The sequence below is a fragment of the Ochotona curzoniae genome, unplaced genomic scaffold (assembly GCF_017591425.1).
Source record: "Ochotona curzoniae isolate NIBS_2020 unplaced genomic scaffold, NIBS_Ocur_1.0 contig_430, whole genome shotgun sequence".
NCBI lineage: Eukaryota > Metazoa > Chordata > Mammalia > Lagomorpha > Ochotonidae > Ochotona > Ochotona curzoniae.
This window is the reverse complement of record NW_024466219.1, coordinates 5059289-5078169: the sequence shown is the minus strand read 5'-3', so window position 1 is coordinate 5078169 and position 18881 is coordinate 5059289.

Here is an 18881-nt window from a genome sequence, read left to right as displayed (position 1 = left end):
AGGAATTCTTCATTGTCTGACTAGTTCTGATGTTATATCCATAATGGAAATCAATGCTATTAGAAAAATTATCTGTGACTGTCCCACAGGAGCAATATGGGTCTCTACTCGCAAACTGCCTCAGCTTTCAGGACTAAATACAAAACACAGATGCACACACACACAGGCCAAGGTGATATAAAAAGTTTATCGTTTGCATGATTGGGTTTTCTAGAAGGAATAAACAATGTCTCTGAAGCTAATTCAAAATTTGCTTAAGAGAATGACTTGGGGTTTTCATTGTGGTTAGCTGATTGCTCTTGTGCTTTTCATGCCTTTCGCTGGAGTCTACAGGATATGGAGGGTAGAAACGACCAGCGGACCAACAGCAAAATGCAGTCCTGCTTTTTGTTACAGCCACACTATTTTGCTGTCTGTTCCGTTAAAAAAGATATCCATCTCTTTTACTTGAAAGAACTACAAAGAGACAGAGAGAATCTTCTAACCACTGTCCAAATGGCTTCCAGGGCTGGAGCTGAGCTGTTCCAAGGCCAGGAGCCAAGAGCTTGCTGGGAGTGTCCCACATGGGGACAGGGACCCAAAAACTTGAACCTCTCTCCACTGCAACTCAGATCATAAGCAGGGAGCTGGATCAGGGTGGAGCAGCCTGGGACAACCAGTGCCACAGGAAGAGGATTAGCCTGTAAAGCCAAAATGTGCCCCTGGATTTTTCAATTTTTAATGTGAGCCTCTAGGTGCAGTAACTGATATATTGGACAGTTGGAGATTTTTGTTACTGGTGTGTTCATAGGATGAACTCTGCTTGCAAAATCTATTAATAAAATTTTATGAGCGTGTTCAAGGATTGTTTCAAGTCTGTTTCTGAGCCTCACACAAGATGTGGGTATTATTGTTAATATCTGTTCATCCCAAGTTCCTCAAGGCTCTCTAGTCCAGGGAACGTTAAGAATATCTTTGCAAAAATCATTTTGAAAAAATTCTCAATTTGTATCACATAACTTTATATCTAATCTTAGACTACTCTCTAGGTATATTTAAAAATCATAATCTAGAGGTCCAAGAAGAGTAACACACTAGTGGGCTAATGGTGTTGGACGACTTCTCACCTGAGATTTGGTAGTTCTAAAGAAAGGAGGTTTACTCGTTCGTGGTTCCAGAGGCAGAGGGTCATGGGACCGAAGTGAGCTCAGTGGCTGGTGAGGGTCATATGGTGCACGTTGCTTTTGTGGATGGCAGAGAGAGTGACAGAAGAGAGCCTGACGCCTCACCAGCTCTCCATATTGGGACATAGTGGCAATTATGTCCCAAACGCGAGTTTGATCATTGCACATACAAATGAGAAAACAAGGTTTTAGAACTTGATGGGCTTCACAGTGTTGATTCTACATGCTCTGAATTTTGGTAAAGGAAATGCAAATGAGAAAACTCTTGAGAAATGTAAGTACCTTTATGAGAATATAGAAGTGGTCTGTGGTGCTTGGCTTTTGGAAGATGGTGATCATGTGTTTCCATTCGCTTCATTTTACACATGATCTACCAATTTGTGCCTGCTCTGAATTTACCAATAGACTGATATTTTTGCCCAGTCAGGGAGGAAAAGGCCTCCAGGACTTTCAACCAAATTCTGTCACTCAAGCATGGAATCAAAACATTGATTAGCTCAGAAGAACCCATGCACAAAGTCTAGTTGCTTTGCTTTCATTTTACCCTATCAATAAACTCAGCAGCGAGGCCCTGCCCAACGGCTTAGCAGCAAAATCTACGCTTTGCACCCACTGGGATCCCATATGGGCACCAATTTATGTCCCAGCTGCTCTGCTTCCCATCCAGCTCCCTTCTTGCCGCCTGGGAGGATAGTAGAACCCTGCCCAAAGCCTTGTGACCTTGCACCCATGTGCGAGACCCAGAAGAAGTTCCTGACTCGTGGATTCAGATCGGCTCAGTTTTACCCATTGTGGCCAGCTGGGAAGTTGAACTAGCAGAAGGGCGATCTTTCTGACTCTCCTTCTTCCTCTAAACCTAACTTTTCAGCAAAAATAAATAAGTCTAAATAAATAAATAAACTCAGCAGAAAAGGTATATTTCACTAGAGAACTTGGCCAACAAAAGCAACAACAAAACTCAGAAGGCCCAAAGTTCAATCATTTCCCATTTAGAGTTCGCTCATTCCAGCACAAACTGGGTGTCCTTCCTAGTGATTTTTAAAGATTAAATTTAAGGAATGGATGCGTATATGCCGGCATACAATAGCAAGAAAAACAAACTGCTAGTCTTCAAGTTTCAGTGAAAATTAGTTTTCAAGAAGGTAGAAAATGCATGACACACAGAATGAAAATATTTTGTATCAAGAAGCCGACAGGATATGTATGATTTACTCTGGTGGGAACTCTTGAATTAAGCCTGTGACGATTGAATCGGCACAGAGAAAAATTGAATACCTCAGGCCTTACATCGTCTTAAAGGTCAAAAATTTGGGTTATTCTTCATTCCTTTGGAAAATATGCAAAATAAAACTAGTGGATAGATGAATAAACACAACACATTTTCTATAAGTTATAAAAATATAGAGTTTACGGTACTTTGAAATAAAGATGAATTGCTTGTGTGATCTTCTTAAATTAAATAATAATAACAATGATAAATTAATTGAGCATTACCCAGATGTGACCATTTTGCTAGAGAAGTTATGTTTTGGAAAGACACACTGCCTTTGAATGTTGCCAGCGGGAATGGGAAATGTGCGTGAGTTGGCAATTTGGTTTGTTTGATGATTGTGTGAGTACACGCAAACTTTACAAGAGACACATATTCAGATTCCTACGCTTCCTTTAGTCATGCCATATTTGTCAAACACTGAGCTCTCTCATATAAAGCCATTATAACAGTAATTGATATATCTATCTTTCTAAATTTGGTGCACTTGACAAAAAATGTATTTAAAATTATAGTGGTATCATCAGAGAATTCTGATGTTTGATTTGAGGGAGAAAAGAGAAAAAAATAATAAAATTTCAATGATATTGTACTTCACGTTTTTGATTGATACGAGGAAGCCTGCAAAGTACACCCCTTTCTTCAAAGACTCCTTAAGTAGGCAGACAGAAGCACAGACACGCTCCATCACGTCTCTTTGAGATCATTCTGCCACAACTCGCAATTTAGGCTGATGTCACCCTGTCACTCTTCTTTTGTCCCAGTTTGTCTGACTGAGTTCTGCTCCATCTTATCTAAGAAACTCTACAGAGAAGCTCTGAACAAGAAATACTGAATAAATTCAGCAACTTAAGAGCTTTCTTAATAGCATGTGCTAAGCAAAAATAAAAATTACAAATAAATTGTAATAATATGAATTCGTCTTTCAATTTTTATTTGTTTTATTGCATTTTAGGTGTCATATTTTTTACAAGTTTGTGCAATCCTGCATTAGTGTCATTCATTGCAATATTTTTCTAACTTGTAAAATACTTATCTTATTCTTGTGTAAAATTTTGTTAACACAGTATTTCAAAATTTCTCAGCAATTTTCTACCTCTAATGATGATGTGTGATCATTAATATTTGATGTTGATATTATAATTGTTTGGGGGGGGGTTCCACAAACTATATCCGTATGGCTCAGCAAAGGTCATGTGTTCTGATTGCTCCCCCTACTGCCCGAACTCCAGCAGCCCCGGGTTTCTCTATCCCGTGAGACAAATTTTGAAAATGATAATGAAAACCTTAAAGTGGAATCTCATTGGTAAAGTGAAAGAGTTGCATATTTCCTACTTTAAATCAAAAACATGATTAAATACAGTTGGATAGTTCATCCAAACCTGACATTGATTGAAATTTCAACTCCCTAAAAGTTAACCAAATAGTAACTACCAAGGAACATTTATTGAAAAATATCAAAATGTTACTCCAGTGAATATATGAAAAATATTTTAAAAATAAGACCATTGATATGGAGGAAGTTATATTGATCTGGGCAAAAGATCAAATTGGACACAATATTTCTTTAAGCATAATCCAAAGAGGCCCTAATTCTTCTTAATTTTCTAAAAAAATGAGAAAGGCTGGAAGTTTTGTAAGGAAAGTTCGAAGGCAGGAAAAGCTGGCTTATTGGCTTAAAGAAAGAAGTCATTGACAAGACATCAGAGGGCGAGTGGAGAACCAAGTGCTTGGTTAGAAGTTGCAAAAAGTCATGCAGATCTGAATGAGGTTCTGACACTGGCTCCCCCAGACAAGAGATTTCCAATGTAGAAGAAAGAGTCTTATTTTGAGACAACATCTCAGTCTTCTACCACTACAAAGGAAAGGACAAGTTGACTCACAGCCTAATAAAACTTGTGACCTTACGTGGAAGCCGGTGCTCATTTCACATTCTAAAAGTCCTATGACCCTTTAAACGGAATGGAATCTAATTTGCCTCTGCTCTGTAAATGGCACAGTTAGGCCTGGATGACAGCACATCTGTTTATGATGTGCTTTACTGAACCTTGTAAGCAAAATATTGGGAGCTACTGCTCAGGAAAAAAAAAAAAAAGCTTCCTTTCAAAATATTCCTATTTGTTGGCAGTGAGCCTGGTCATCTAAGACTGCTACAGGAATGATGTATGAGATGAATATTGTCTCATGACTACTTGAGCAATCTCTGTTCTGTAGGCCATGGGCTGAGGCATAATTTTAAGTTTAAGGACTTGTTATTGAAAAAATAGCCTGCATCGATGGTGATCTCTCTAGCAGAGCTGAACAAAGTCAATTAAAAATCTTCAGGATGAGAACTACCATTCTGAATTTCATTAGACACATTCACAATTCATCAGAGAAGGTCAAATGATCAAAAGTAACAGACTTTGGAAGAAGTTGATTACAACCTTTGTGGATAACCTTGAGATGTTTAAGATTTCAGTGGTAGAAATAACTACAGATCTGGGGAAACAGTAGGAGGACTGGAATTAAAAACAGAGCCTGTTGATGTGACTGCATTGCTTTAACGTCTTAATACAAGTTTTATGGATGAGCAATTGCTTCTTATGAACGAGAAAAGAAAATAGTTTCTTGAGATGGAAACGAATCCCAGTTAGGGTTTTAGCACTACTGGTATTGTAAGAAACAGAATAAGAATGTAAATCTAGTTGACAAAGCTGTAGTTGAGTTTGGGAGGATTAACCTTAATTTTGAAGGAAGTTTCACTGTGGGTAAAATGCAATCAAAATGCATTACACAGCATGGAGAATTGGGGGAAAGGAAGTCATTTAATGGAGCAAACTTCACTGTAGCACTTTAACAAACTGCCATTGCCACTTTGAATGCCCTCTCCACCAGCCTGGCCAGGAAATAGACAGTACAAATAAAGCAGTCCCCTCAATGGAAAACGGATTTCAACTTGCTGAAGGTTCAAATGGTCATTACCATGTTTTAGCAATGAAACATTTTTCAATTAAGATGTGTACATTCATTAGACCTAACTGTTGCACAATGAAAGGACTACATTATGGTATGAACTTAGTTTTTATATGCACAGGGGAATTAAGAGAGCTATGCCTCACTTTATGGTGCTGTTTGCTGTAGTGCAGTGATCTATAAAAGAACTAAGGTCGTCTCTGAGTTATGCATCATAAATGCATCATAAATGATAGAGGTTTTGTCATATGTGCATCTTTCAAGAAGAGTTTCAGAGTGAGCAAGCAAGCAATTACTGTATTACAAAGCTGTGTTAGTTGGATTTCTCCAGAAAGGATCAACAGTGTTTTTATAAATAGAATTATCAAGGGCTTTGCTAGAGGAACTGACCCATGAAGTTACAGAGGCTAAGTCCCACCTGGCCATTGGCGAGCTGGTGAGATTGGGATGCTGGTAACATGGTCTCAGAGTTGGGGACCTCGATGGTATAATTCTCAGTGAAGCACAGGAGTTTGAAAGTCCACAGTGTTGTCATGTCAAGTCCTGAAGTACCAGAGCCAGATTCCAAGGCTCCGTTTCCATCTCCTTTCTGTTCTGGAATCCCAGCTGATTGGGTGTTGTCTGTCCTCATAGATCATGGACATTCCCCACTCAGTACACCAAGCCTCAGGCTAATCTCCTCAGAAACACTTGCGCAATCAGATCCAGAAGGGATTTTAACCCAGCTCCCTAATGATTTCTTTGTCTAGTCTAAACACCTGCAATTGACCAGCACATCATCTATGACCATAGAACAAATAAGTGGTGTACATTTTAGTTTCTAGGGGATTCTGTGATTCAGAGATGTAAGAGCAGATTAGAAATTTAGGCTGCATAAAATTTAATTTTATGGAGGAATTGGTTAGGAAAATTTCTTGACTAACATTAGTATTTCCGTAAACCATATGGGGGATTTTCTAATAGTATTTCTGCAATACTGCTAAGATTTATCCAGTGGTCAATTTGTTGTTTTCTAGCCAAGGCTTAATAAGTTACTTCACATAATTAAATTATCTGGAATACCTGTATTTTCCCAGACTCCATGTTTGAAATCTAGAAATGTTTGGTAATTGTGGTATGCAAGAAGAACACAATAATGCAATAATGGTTGTTGAACATTATGAAAGCTTTGGTTGTTTTCTTTGTTCTGTCTTGTTCACTGCATGCGTCGTGGGAATAAGGAATGGTCATGGCATCACTTGAAACAACCTAGAGATTTTACTCTCCATTGTTTCCAGATCGCTTGTTTTACATCTTAGTCTATGCCACGACTAATTTCAGCATATTCAATCTGCAGCACAGCTTTCCTCCAGCTTATGCAGTTGGAAGAAAATTAAAATGGAATTTTATGGGTTCATTTTGTGTTTAAAACATATTTCAATGCTCAGTAGGAAGCATATTATTTTATTTCTTATATCTCATATCCTCCAGGTTTTTTATATTGCATCTAAATTGTGATACTACCATGTACTCTGATGGTCTTCCTTCTCCGTAGTAAAGTTCATGAACTGGGTATAAGTAATGCATTTCCTTTCTACCATACACTGAAGAATCTTGGAAGAAGTATTCTAAAAGTCTGTTTGGCAATAACAATTTTATTGTCATTTTCAATGCCAAGCTCATGCACAGTTTTTACTACACTGCTAAACTGTATATTCCAGTTCAGTCACAGGTTTAAACATTATATATTCCAGATTGTGATCTGCTCTGTATTGCAGGCAGCATTATGACTAGTGCAGCTGTCATAATGGAAACATTATAAAGTGCTGCACAGACATAAAATGTAAACTTAAACTCTGCTAAATTTTCAGAAATTAAGGACAGGCAAGGATAAAATTAGCATTAGAAGTCCTGCTATAAGATATGTCTTTTGCCTATTTATTAGGTATATAATACTGATATATTTGTAGAATCCACATATATTCAGCAATCTATTGCATGTGTATTCTTTTATTTATTGAAAGTCATAGATAGTCTAAATACACTTTAAACCTCTTGGTGCAAAGCATCAAATAAAATGGTCAACTTCCTACATGATGCTTTGTAGCTATTGGAAGGACACAGCCCTTAAATAAATAAGTATATAGATAGATAACATTTCAAATATTGATCAAGTCCATGAAGAGCAACAAGACAGAAAAACAGACATCCCTGTGGAGGAAAGGAACAATAAGGAACAATAATTTGTTGGACAATAAGCAGGGATGCTTTCTCTTATAAGAAATAATTGAATAGAGAACAGAAATGTGTAATGGAATATTGTTCAGAGACAGAGAGAATGTTACATCTGATGATTCATTTCCCAAATGGCCATAATCCATGGCCAGAGCTGGACCAGGCTGAAGCCAGGAGCTTCATGTGGGTCTCCCAAGCATGTGATTGTTTCCTATTGCTGGAACAGGAGTGGAAGATCTCAGATAGCAACCAGTACTCGTAGTAGATGCTGGCACTGAGGTGGTCGCTTCATCCATTGTGCCACAATGCTGGCCTTCAACAGGTTTGCCTTATATGTAATGGCTAAAATTTTCTTTAACAATCACCAAAAAATATAAACAGAGAAATAAACACACCTGTGTGTATTGGTATTGCCGAAAATCTAGTGTTTTGTCAAACTTTTTTTTTAATTTAAAATCTTTGTCAAATTGTTGCAAATGAAATGCTGCTATAGTTTTAATGATCTGTGGCTGTTTAAAATTTAGTAGATGTGAATGAAATTGACATCTTTCCAGATGATTTTTAAAGACTTGTTTATTTTTATTAGAAAGGGAGTTTTATATAAAGAAAGAGAAACAGAGATAGCTCTTCCATCCACTGGTTCACTGTCCAAATGATCACAACGGCTGGAGCTGAAGCCAATCCAAAAGCAGGAACCAGGAGCTTTTGCTTGTTCTCCCGCACAGGGTGCCCTAAGGCTTTGGGCTGTGTTTTACTGCCCTCCCAGGCCCCAAGCAGGGAGCTATATGGGAAGTGGAGCAGCCAGCTCACAATCCGGAACTCACATGGGATCTTAGTGCTTGCAAAGCTAGGATTTGGCTACTGAGCCACCACGTTGCACCTTCAAATGATTATGGATTACAGCTCTTGTATTCTTGCTGAACAATGGTCACTTTATTTTTATTTGTTTATTTTTTTAAATTTAGTGGAGCACTAAATTGAAATATGTTGTATCTCTGAAATTGTTTTTAAAATGTTAAAGAAAAAATTTTGAAAAAAATGCAGCTAAACTTGAACCCAAGCACTAAGGTATTGAGAGTCACAGGTGTCTCAAACAGCAGCTTCCTTGCAGCAAAATTACATGCTTCAAATTTGTGTACACTTCACTGTCTATGCAATCCCTCTCACACAGGTGTTGCACAAATGTCTTCCTCTAACACTGAGATCTTTCTCTGGATTCTCTTGATCATGTTTTTTCACATAACAAATGTATACTTTCAGTGAAGAACAATGTACCTTGTCCTTCAGCATTACGTAAGTTGTTCTAGGGCTATTTGTGTTTCTTTGGGACTCTTGTACCTATACAAGTTAATCATCTGTGAACTAAGGCAGTTTTAGCTCTTCCATCACAATATATTTGTTTCCATTTTCTCTTTTGTCTCACTGAACTAACTAGGAGTTTCAGTATGAGGTATAAGAGGAGAGATAGCAGTATTGTTTTCTCTGTTGATAGACAAGTCACATTCATTGAGGTTTGTAGTTTAAAAAAATGTGTATGCTTAGAATAAATTACCATCATAAGCCATTTTTAGACATCATTGGATTATATTTTCTAATATATGATTAAGAAATTTTGAATCTATGCTCTAAGAGACATAGATACTAGTTCCTGTTTCTCAAAATATATATTTTAGCTTTTAGTGTAGTTTGTCATTTTAAGATCAGCTGAGAAGTGATTCATCTGTCTTAATGTCTCTTCTGTTAATACAGAAGTTTTATCATTTTTTTTAATTTGCAATTGCTTTCTTTACATGTTTAGCATCTATTTCCTTAAATGACATAATGCTAGGACAAGCTTTTGATTACTATGAATGCAACAGCAAGTTTGCACAAACATCCTTTTGCACACAGTTACGGATACTTTTTATATATTTAAACTTAGCAGTTTATAGTATTTAAGCAATACAGAACTCCATGCATTTTAGTAGCATGGGTGGTTCTTTGCCTGGGTTCATCCCTGAGCTGCTGGTGAGCTCCCCTTTCCACCTGGGTGCTGGTCAAGCTCCAGCTGCAAGTGAAGCTCAGATAACTGTTTGCTGACCGTGACTGGGGTACCTGGTCATGGAAACACCACACTGTTCTCCTCTGCTTTCCCATGTCTGTCAGTCTCAGGTGCTTCTCTCCCATCACCTGTCCTTTCTTACTTCCTAGGATGTGCGCTCTCTGCTTCAAGCTAGCTAATGATTTGTCTGTTTAAACATGTTCTTTATTATACCATCTTGATTCTCTCTTAACATTTTAATTTTAATGGCTCACTTTTTATCTCCTTTTTAACTTTATTTAGAATTTGAGGCACAACTCTTGGATGTTACTTATTGGATACTCTTAAGCCTCAATAATTACTATCTAATTATAATATAATGGAATGCACTGAATGATTTAATAAATTAAACAGTTAAAAGGCTACAATGAAGAAAAACTGAAATAATCAGTTACTTTAAAATCTACAACATTTATTTTGGAAATGAGTATGCATAAAACATGTACCTTCTTCAAGTCTAAACTATTTAGTATTATATATAGCAAAGAGAGATTAAGATAGTCATACCTGCTATCATCTATGATTCTATCTATAAATCACTATTTAGCTAAAGACCTCTTTCAGTAATTAACTCTTTTAGTAGTTAAAAAAACTGCCACAAAAAGAATATAACTTGTGGACCCTTAAATTAATTCAAAAGGCAGAGTTAGAGAAGAGAAACAAAGAGAGAGAGAGATCATCCATCTACTGGTTCATGTCTCACATGACTGCAATGACGAGGTCAAGCTGAAGTCAGAACCAAAGCTTCAGCTGGGTCTGTCACATGGGTGCAGGTGTATAGCGGCTTGGGCCACCTCCTGCTCCAAGGGGTGTCATCTAGGACCAGATGTGTCATCAGGAAGCAGGTTGTCATGAGGGATCTGGGTTACACATGAAGGATACTGGACTGAAACCAATAGTCTTATAGGATTCTGGCTTTTCAGGCAACAGTTTCACTGACTTCAGCACATTGTGCTCATCCTATGTGGTAGAAATGGCTTGCTGTTTCCATATTCCCCATCCGCAGCATCAGCTGACCCTTTTAAATATCTTGCAGTGGAACCAGGAAAGTCAGAGTCTGAGAATTATGATTGTACATCCGGCGCCCCTCCCCTTAGTCACTCTTGCATCTTGTATAGTCATACAATACAAATGCTTTTAAAACTGGATGTGGAAGTAACCGACAGATGGCATTAATAGGACATTCCCTTGAAACAGAAGCTCTTCATCTCTGTATTTTATCCCTTTTCCTCTTGTAAACCCAGAATTCAGATTCATGTTTTAGTTCAGCTTCAGCTGTACCCAAGGAGAAATCATATGAAATGATGAAATCTAAAGCAAAGCAGAAGCAGCAATGCCAGATGACGCCATGGGGTACACAGCTATCCACCTGCACTGCAAGTGTTTGGGCAGACAGAAGCAATGCCTATGTGGCTTTAACCATTTGGTGAACTTGAGTGATGACATTGTATCATCAGTAATAGTAGAATTGGGCTTGGAAGTCATTTTTGGGAGGTAAGCACATATTGTGTTGCCTTAGCAAACCACCTTCACTGGCAAGACAAAGGAGATAGACAAGAAACCTAAAATCCTACAGGAAAGTCCAAATATTGGTAGTTTTTTTATGCACTTTTTTTTTTTTTGCTTTAGCAAGGTAGTAAAGGCCGATGAATAAACCAAAAGCAGATGTGGAAGATATACTATTCCACTAAAAAATCTTTCTCTGACTGAGGCTGCAGTCTAAGTAGACTGAAAATCTTGGCTAGGAGGCTCACAGGGCTATAAAACCAGGCTACCTCCGTCCACTGGAAAACCGTCGATAAGATTATGGAACCTACACATCAATGTGCCTGGACATAAAATGCTGGCCAACCCGGCTGCAATGATCCAATTATGTATATAGTCTGTTTGCCAAGCCCATCATTTCAGGCAGCCTTGAGGTAGCTGCCATTAAATGAGTACTGACATCAGTAAATAAAAGATGTCAGTAGACAAACTGCTATTCCGCTGAAGAACTGGTCCAGCCATGTGCTTGATTAGACTGAAGTTTCACGTGGAACTGGATGGAGGGAAATAAATCAGAATCTCAAGAGGTTTTGAGAAAATTGTATTGCTCTAAAGACCTTAGCTTCCAATACTGCGATTGTTTAATTCTCAAGTCGATATAAGGCTGAAGATCTGAACCAATAACAGGTTGGCATTAAACTGTCACAGTGTCAAGGGAAGCACACCCTTCCACTCCTTATTTTAGAGACATAGTAGACAAAAGATATCAGTTTTATAACAAAGACGGGTCCGCATACAGAAGCTAAGAAGTTAGCTAACATGGACAGAGGGAGGCTCCATAAAATCCACAGACAGATGTGACAAGGTGACTTTTGGCTTTGTTATGTGGTCCTTCGCCTGAAACTTCTTTTCAGTACTGGATCAGTATCACAATTGCTTCATGCTGGATGACGAAAGATGGCCAACGTGACTATCTGGACTTCTTGATCGCCAAGCCATGAGGATGGGCATTCAAACCTTTGTGTAACACAACCACCACCCAAAGAACAATGTAAATGAAAAGGAGTAAGTGAGGAGGAGAGCAACAGCAAGCAAGGTGGATGAGGCAAAGAAGGTGTGAAGTCCACAACCTGAAGTTCAACACTCAGGTGACACAGATTTGTGCAAAAATGGCATAGCAAATCTGAAAGGTTGCAGACACATTGTTCTTAAAGAGGTGACAGTATATGAACATTACTTTAAATGTTCATATGTCCGTATTTGCTGAGCTAATCATGAATATCTTAAGTTGAACTTAGGCAGCTTTCATTCTCACAGATATCTTAACGAGGTACTTTAAGTTCTTCATATATGGTTACCTTCTACAAGATTACCTATTTTATTGCATATTTTTTAACTGACACTTAACAATGCATAGTGGATATTTACCGCCGAAATAATGTTGAACCTCTTACCAAATAGGAACATTTATATTTAATAACAATTTTAAATTGAAAATACAGTATTCTTTGATGAAATGTGTTGACAATATAAGTGAATAAATTATTCATTTTCAAAGCACTGATTGAGATTTCCGTTAATTGCTGGTTCATAAATCTGATGCAACTTGTTGTGAAAGTTTAACTGATTACTTAACACGTACCAAAAGAATCCCATTACCCTAGCAGAACATTTGTAGCCCTTAAATAGGGGAGATGATACACTATGCACACACACAAATACCAGTGTATAAACACATTCTCAATCTTAGTTTGGTGATTAAACTATAATGTCCTATTTTCCCATCATTTTATCTTGCCTAAAACTACATTTTGGGTTACTAAAACCTTTATTTTGCATTATGTTCTTAAACTCTACATTCAAAGTAATACATGGATGGGAAAAATACTTGATCCATATTATGCAATAAATATATTGAATTCATTATTTTCCCCTTTCAGTTATATGTTGAGCACTGCTTACAATAGAATAAATAATAAATCAACACATGGAATAGTTAAAGAAAAATTAAATACCTCATTTACATTTTGTAGAAAATAGAAGACTCAAAATAATTTTGTTACTTTAGTTATCAATTTATTGAAGGCCTAGTTACATCATACTTTTGAATAAATTAGCATTGCAACTATTCCTGTTGACTGAAATAAAACCTTCTGAATGTTTAGCACCAGAAATTTTGTCTTGTGAAAATATTGCATGACTAGAGACACAGGTTTCCTCACATCAGCTAGTCCATTCAGTTTCTGCTCTCCCCAGGATAATACCCTCAACCACACCCTCCATCAGCCCCTTCATGGATTTTCCTCAGTTTCATGTGGCCACCTTATTTGTGATTTCATTGTTTAAATGTCTTTTATCCCACTTGTTCAGAATAAGCTCCTGGAGCAGCTCTCAAGATTTTTAATGATTTTTTTTTCCAATAAATCACAACATATCCAGTCAAATGTTGAAATGGTTATTTCTTTCACCATCAACTGTTGAAATGCCAAGGTCAAGATCAGCTGTGCTCAGGCCAAGACATATCAGGATTGTTGTCAGTTACCAACTGTGTCTCACCAGGAGCTCTGCAGGGTATTACTGGAAAATTCTCTCCTTTAAGCTCTACAGAAACTGAGTGCTGTCATCAGACTGGATACATGGAATTTATAGAACAAAATCAATAGCTAAGCCCAAGATATCCCTGGAGTATAATAACTACGTGCTTTGGGTTTTTGTTCTTATGTCATGATATGAGTGTTTGTAGTGACTTTTAAACACTTTCATTCTTATATTTAATTTATATAAAATAAGTAGATTTTATAATTTTCACAACACATATTTAGAAGAAAAGAGAGGGGTTCCACCCATGCCTGTTTCATCTTAGCAGCTTATAGTATTCAAGAATGATTTTTACTGAACTTTGTGAATTTTAGGATAGTCCAAGCAGGCTTATAACTCTAACAAGCCATATATTAATGATTGAGGAGCAAAAGAGTTTTAGGAGGTGTGTGCAGAGAGATCTTCAATACCTTAGTGAGGCGTAACTGATCTTTTGCCCCACCTAGTAAAGTATACGGGACTTCAAGTTGACTTTTTCTTGTGTGTTCTAAGCTTTCCTTATTGTTCTCTCTCTGTCTATTTGACCTAATTCTTGGGGTTCTGAAGCGACCCTGATGGTCATTGCAAGAGAGGATGGAGGGCCAAATTTGGAGCTAAGAAACAACCAGAGAAGTCTCCTCTCCTGAGTCCTGGAGGAAGTTGACTGTTCTGTTTCTGAGGACCTCTCGGGTCTCCTGGCTGTTGTTTTGATGTCATTAGCCCTGTGAGGAGGGGTTTGGGCTTCTTCCATCCCGTGTGGGAGATGGGACAGGGAATGTTTGACATCAGAGTTCTCAGCCCAAGAGGGCACTCCAATTCCCTGTGGTTTCCTTGGCGTTTGGGATAGAGTCCTAGGCGAGGATCCAGGATTCTCCAGGGTTGGGATGCAAGCCTGCTACATTCCTCTTGCTCCACTCTGGCGTCCCCTCCTGCTCTGTGCATATAACCTCCTGTTAAGAAGCTGTCAGGATCATTCTCAGATCCCGCTGAATGTCTTCATAGTTTTTGCTAATTACCAATGCAGATTTGAGGCTGCTGTCTGTAAGTTACCTGTTACAATCTTGATAGATTTTACTTAACATCGTCCTCATACACTCTAAGAAGGTGGAAGATTTTTCTGCTCTCTCGACCCATTGCGGAATAACATAGGGTATTAAAAGCATATCAGGCTTTTCAGTTCTTTCATGTAGATAATAAGTAGTCTGTCTTTCATTGATTATTGGTCAATTGGTTACATCACAATATCCTACTGCATGTGATACAAGATATTTGGGGGTGTAATAATATGACAAATTACAGGTACTATTTTTTGGATTGACATCATTTCATCTTAAATTAAGGTAAACATGTGGTATCTAACCTTTTGGGATTGACTCATTTCACTTAGCATTATGGTTCCCAATTGGGCCCATTTGACCATGAATACGTTCCACTTTTTTTTTAATAGCTGAGTAGAATTACATGAAGTAGGTGATACACAGTTTTCTTCTCCAGTCTTTTGTTGATAGACATTTTGGTTGCTTCCAAGTTTTTGCAATTATTGGTTGTGCTGCTATGAACAGCGGGGTGCATGTTGGTTTCTTGTGTTACACGTGTTTTGGATATATTCCTAGAAGTGCTGTTGTTGAATCATATGGTATGCAGATTTTCAGTTGTTTGAGTGGTCTCCATACTGATTTCCATAGAGGTTGTACCAACCTGCAGCCCCACCAACAGTGGGGGAGGGTTCCCTTTTCCCTGCATCCTTGCCAGCATGTTGTTTTGGTGGTTTTTCATATGTGAGCCATTCTTTCTGGCATTAGGTCGTATCTCAGTGATGTCTTAATTTGGATTTCCCTTATTGCCAGGGAGCTTGAGCAATTTTTCATATGTTTGGAATATGAAACAATCTTTTATCAACTCCAGCCCACCTGCTGACTTTTTTCTTCCTTTTTTCTTCCTGCCATCCTCTAGTCCCTGTAATACAGTTTAAGACATGTCAAATTTCTTTTTCTATACACTTAATTTTTTAAAATGTAATAGGAGAAAAGCCCCAAGATGACCAGATAGACATGTCCAGCAGTCCATCTTTTCTGCACATAGAATAGACATTCCAAACAGGAGCATTTTGGTGGTGAGTCTGAGGAAGACCATCAGAACTCAGCAAAGAAATTACTAGAATCCAGTAGGTCATGAAGACATACGATAGTGCCCACCCAAAGGGAAAAATCAGCTGCTGCTTGGATCTCACCACTCAGACATTGGGAAAAGTTAAGTCAGGGGAAAGGGTTAACAGAACCCCTCTGCACAAAAAGCTCCATTGGACAACCTTAGGTCCAGAAGGAATCCACAGTCCCACAAGACTTGGCATTAATAAGAGACCTATCTGTGTGATTCTCATCTACTTTGATCCCAGAGTAGCAACTCATTTTATTCCCTACAAGCTTTGGAGCAGTCTGGAGCAGTCTGACATCAGATTGTTAATTGAGTCTGAATCTTCATATATTTCTATCCCTGTAGTCAAACTTTCCAACACACTGAAAAGCAAACAGGCAAAAAACAAATAAACCTTGCATTCTTACACCCCTAGCTAAATCTAAAAGAGTGATTGTGACCCTAGTTCACCTACCCAAACAATACTCTGTGCTACCATGGAAAGGCCTTTAGTATAGCAGATGGGATAAAGACGTCAGTGTCCTAGGACTGGAGCACATCCCTTGTTTCCAACCTCCCTGCTTCCTGCCCCAGGTGCATCACCTATCAGGATTCCAGGTCAGAGATTTCAAACACAACCAGGTCTTGCTCAGGACGGTGCACATGATCAGGACTGAGTGCACACTCAAGACTCTGAGTGCACTCACCAGCGTTCATATATCCCACTCACAGCCTTTACCAGCACTGTGTCTGTCAGTCCCCCAATTCCTTTTCCAATATACACAGAGACAGTGGCTTGCAATATTCACACCTTGTCAATTTTAATACTAATTCTGTGGCTGCAGAGTTAGCAGCTGGGGGGCTACTTGTCTTGACCATCACAGCTCTAGCTAGTACTCTCCCAAGACTCCAGTCCACCTCTTGGATGGCAGGCTTGTGTCCATGAGCCTGGATTGCTCCAAGCACCAGCTCTTTCTCTTGACTTGGATAGAGATCCTCTGATCGGGGATCTGCATATTTGGTTGGCTCACTGTATCACTGGCTCACTGTTCCCTGGAAAATTGCACTTTCTATGACTCCACTGCATTCCTTAAAAGGTAACTTGGAAACAGCAAAACTGGAGTCCAAGGAACCTCAGTGTTTCCAGGGGTGTCCAAGAGCTCAACAATTGCTAACATTGCATACAAAATAGGAAGCAACAAGACCATTGCACCAGGACATTCAACTGGGACTGAAATTAAAATAACTTTCCAAATCAACACCTGGAGATAAATAATTAGGAAATATTATTCAGTCCGTGAAAACTATCCTTTAAAAGTCACAGAAACAGTGTGTCTTTCAGATACGGACAGAATGACAAATCGACACGATATAGGGCTCCAAAAAGAAGATAATAACAATTTAGTATGAAAGCACTAAAGGAAAAACGAAGGAACACTTGATAAATTGTTCAAAAAAGTATTATACGCAGACAGCATGAAAGAAAATATAAATAGCTCCCCCCAAAATTTAAAATTAAATCTCAGCAAACTATAAGACTTAGGAATTCGGTCATGAGGAAGAAATGTTAAAAAAAGAATCAAAACCAGTTCTTACAACTGAAGAATTTAGTAAATCCAATTCAAAACACATAATTGAATTTCTCAACACACTAGATTATGTGGGTCTTTTGAAATATCTCATTGGAAATTGAGGAGGGCAATTAAAATACACATCCTCTAAAAGCTTTGGGGTAAAGTAAATATATGAATATTTGAATTTGGGGATTTATTGAAGGAGGAGAGTAGAGGAGTGAAACATCTCTTTAATGAATAGAAGACAGCTTCCCAAATCAGCAGGAGGAGGGAGCCATTCATGTATAGGCAGGCTTAGGAACCAAAATAGGTCACTTTTATAAGCAGAAAAAGTTCCAGCTCTAACAGGTCAGTACCAAACTCTTAAAGGAATGGCACACAGAAAGAATTAAAAAAAAAAAAAAAGACTATGATTGCTAAGGGCATTGCCATTGGATTGACCGAAATTTTCCAACAGAAGCCTTACAATTTATAGGGGAACAGAATGATAGATTTTAAGTAAAGAACTACAGATCAAGACTGGTTTGTCTAGAAAAGCTATCTTTCATAAATAAAGGAGAAATAAAGACTTCCTAAAATAAGCAAAAACTGACTGAGTTCATTCTTTCAAACAAACCTTACAAAAGATGCATGAAGAAACTACAACTAGATAGATAGGTAGGTAGATAGATAGATAGACAGACAAAACTATCCTCATGAAAATATGAGAAATATCCAACCTACTAGGAAAAGAGCAAAGTCTATTGAAAAGACACAAAAGAAAATTTTAAATGATAGGCTTGAGCCTGTCCTTTATCATTAATGGCTGTGAATATAAATGAATTTCTTTCCCTCATTAAAAGATAGAGTGAATGGATAAAAAGCAAGGTAAAAGGAAACGATGTCTATAGGAAACTTACAACATCAGTGAATGCATACAGGGATTGAATGTGAAAAGAAGAAGCAAACAGAACAGTATCAGAACAATAAGACAAAAGTGGAACATTTAATGACATTGAAGGGAATAATGAGCATGAATATGAATGAATATGCCTAAAGATGCAAATAATTAAGTTTGAGCAATTGTCTTAAAAATTTATTAGATCTAGTAGGACACATAAGCTCTAGTAGAATAATAGTGTGGAGTCCAAGCCCTCGTCATGAATAATGGCTGGGTCATCCAGACAAAATCCAACAAGGAAACATCAGAGTTAGAATGCAATATAACAAAATGCACCTAGGAGACATTTCCATGTTTCATCCTATTGCTACACAGCACACATCCTTTTCATCAGTACTTGGAATATTCTCTATCTCAAACTATATATTAGGCCACAAAGCAAGCCTCAACCAACTAATATATATAATTTATATGTATATAAATTATACATATGTCTTAACATGTCTCTTTTCTGACACAATGTATTAAAGCTAAAAGTCAACAACAAAAC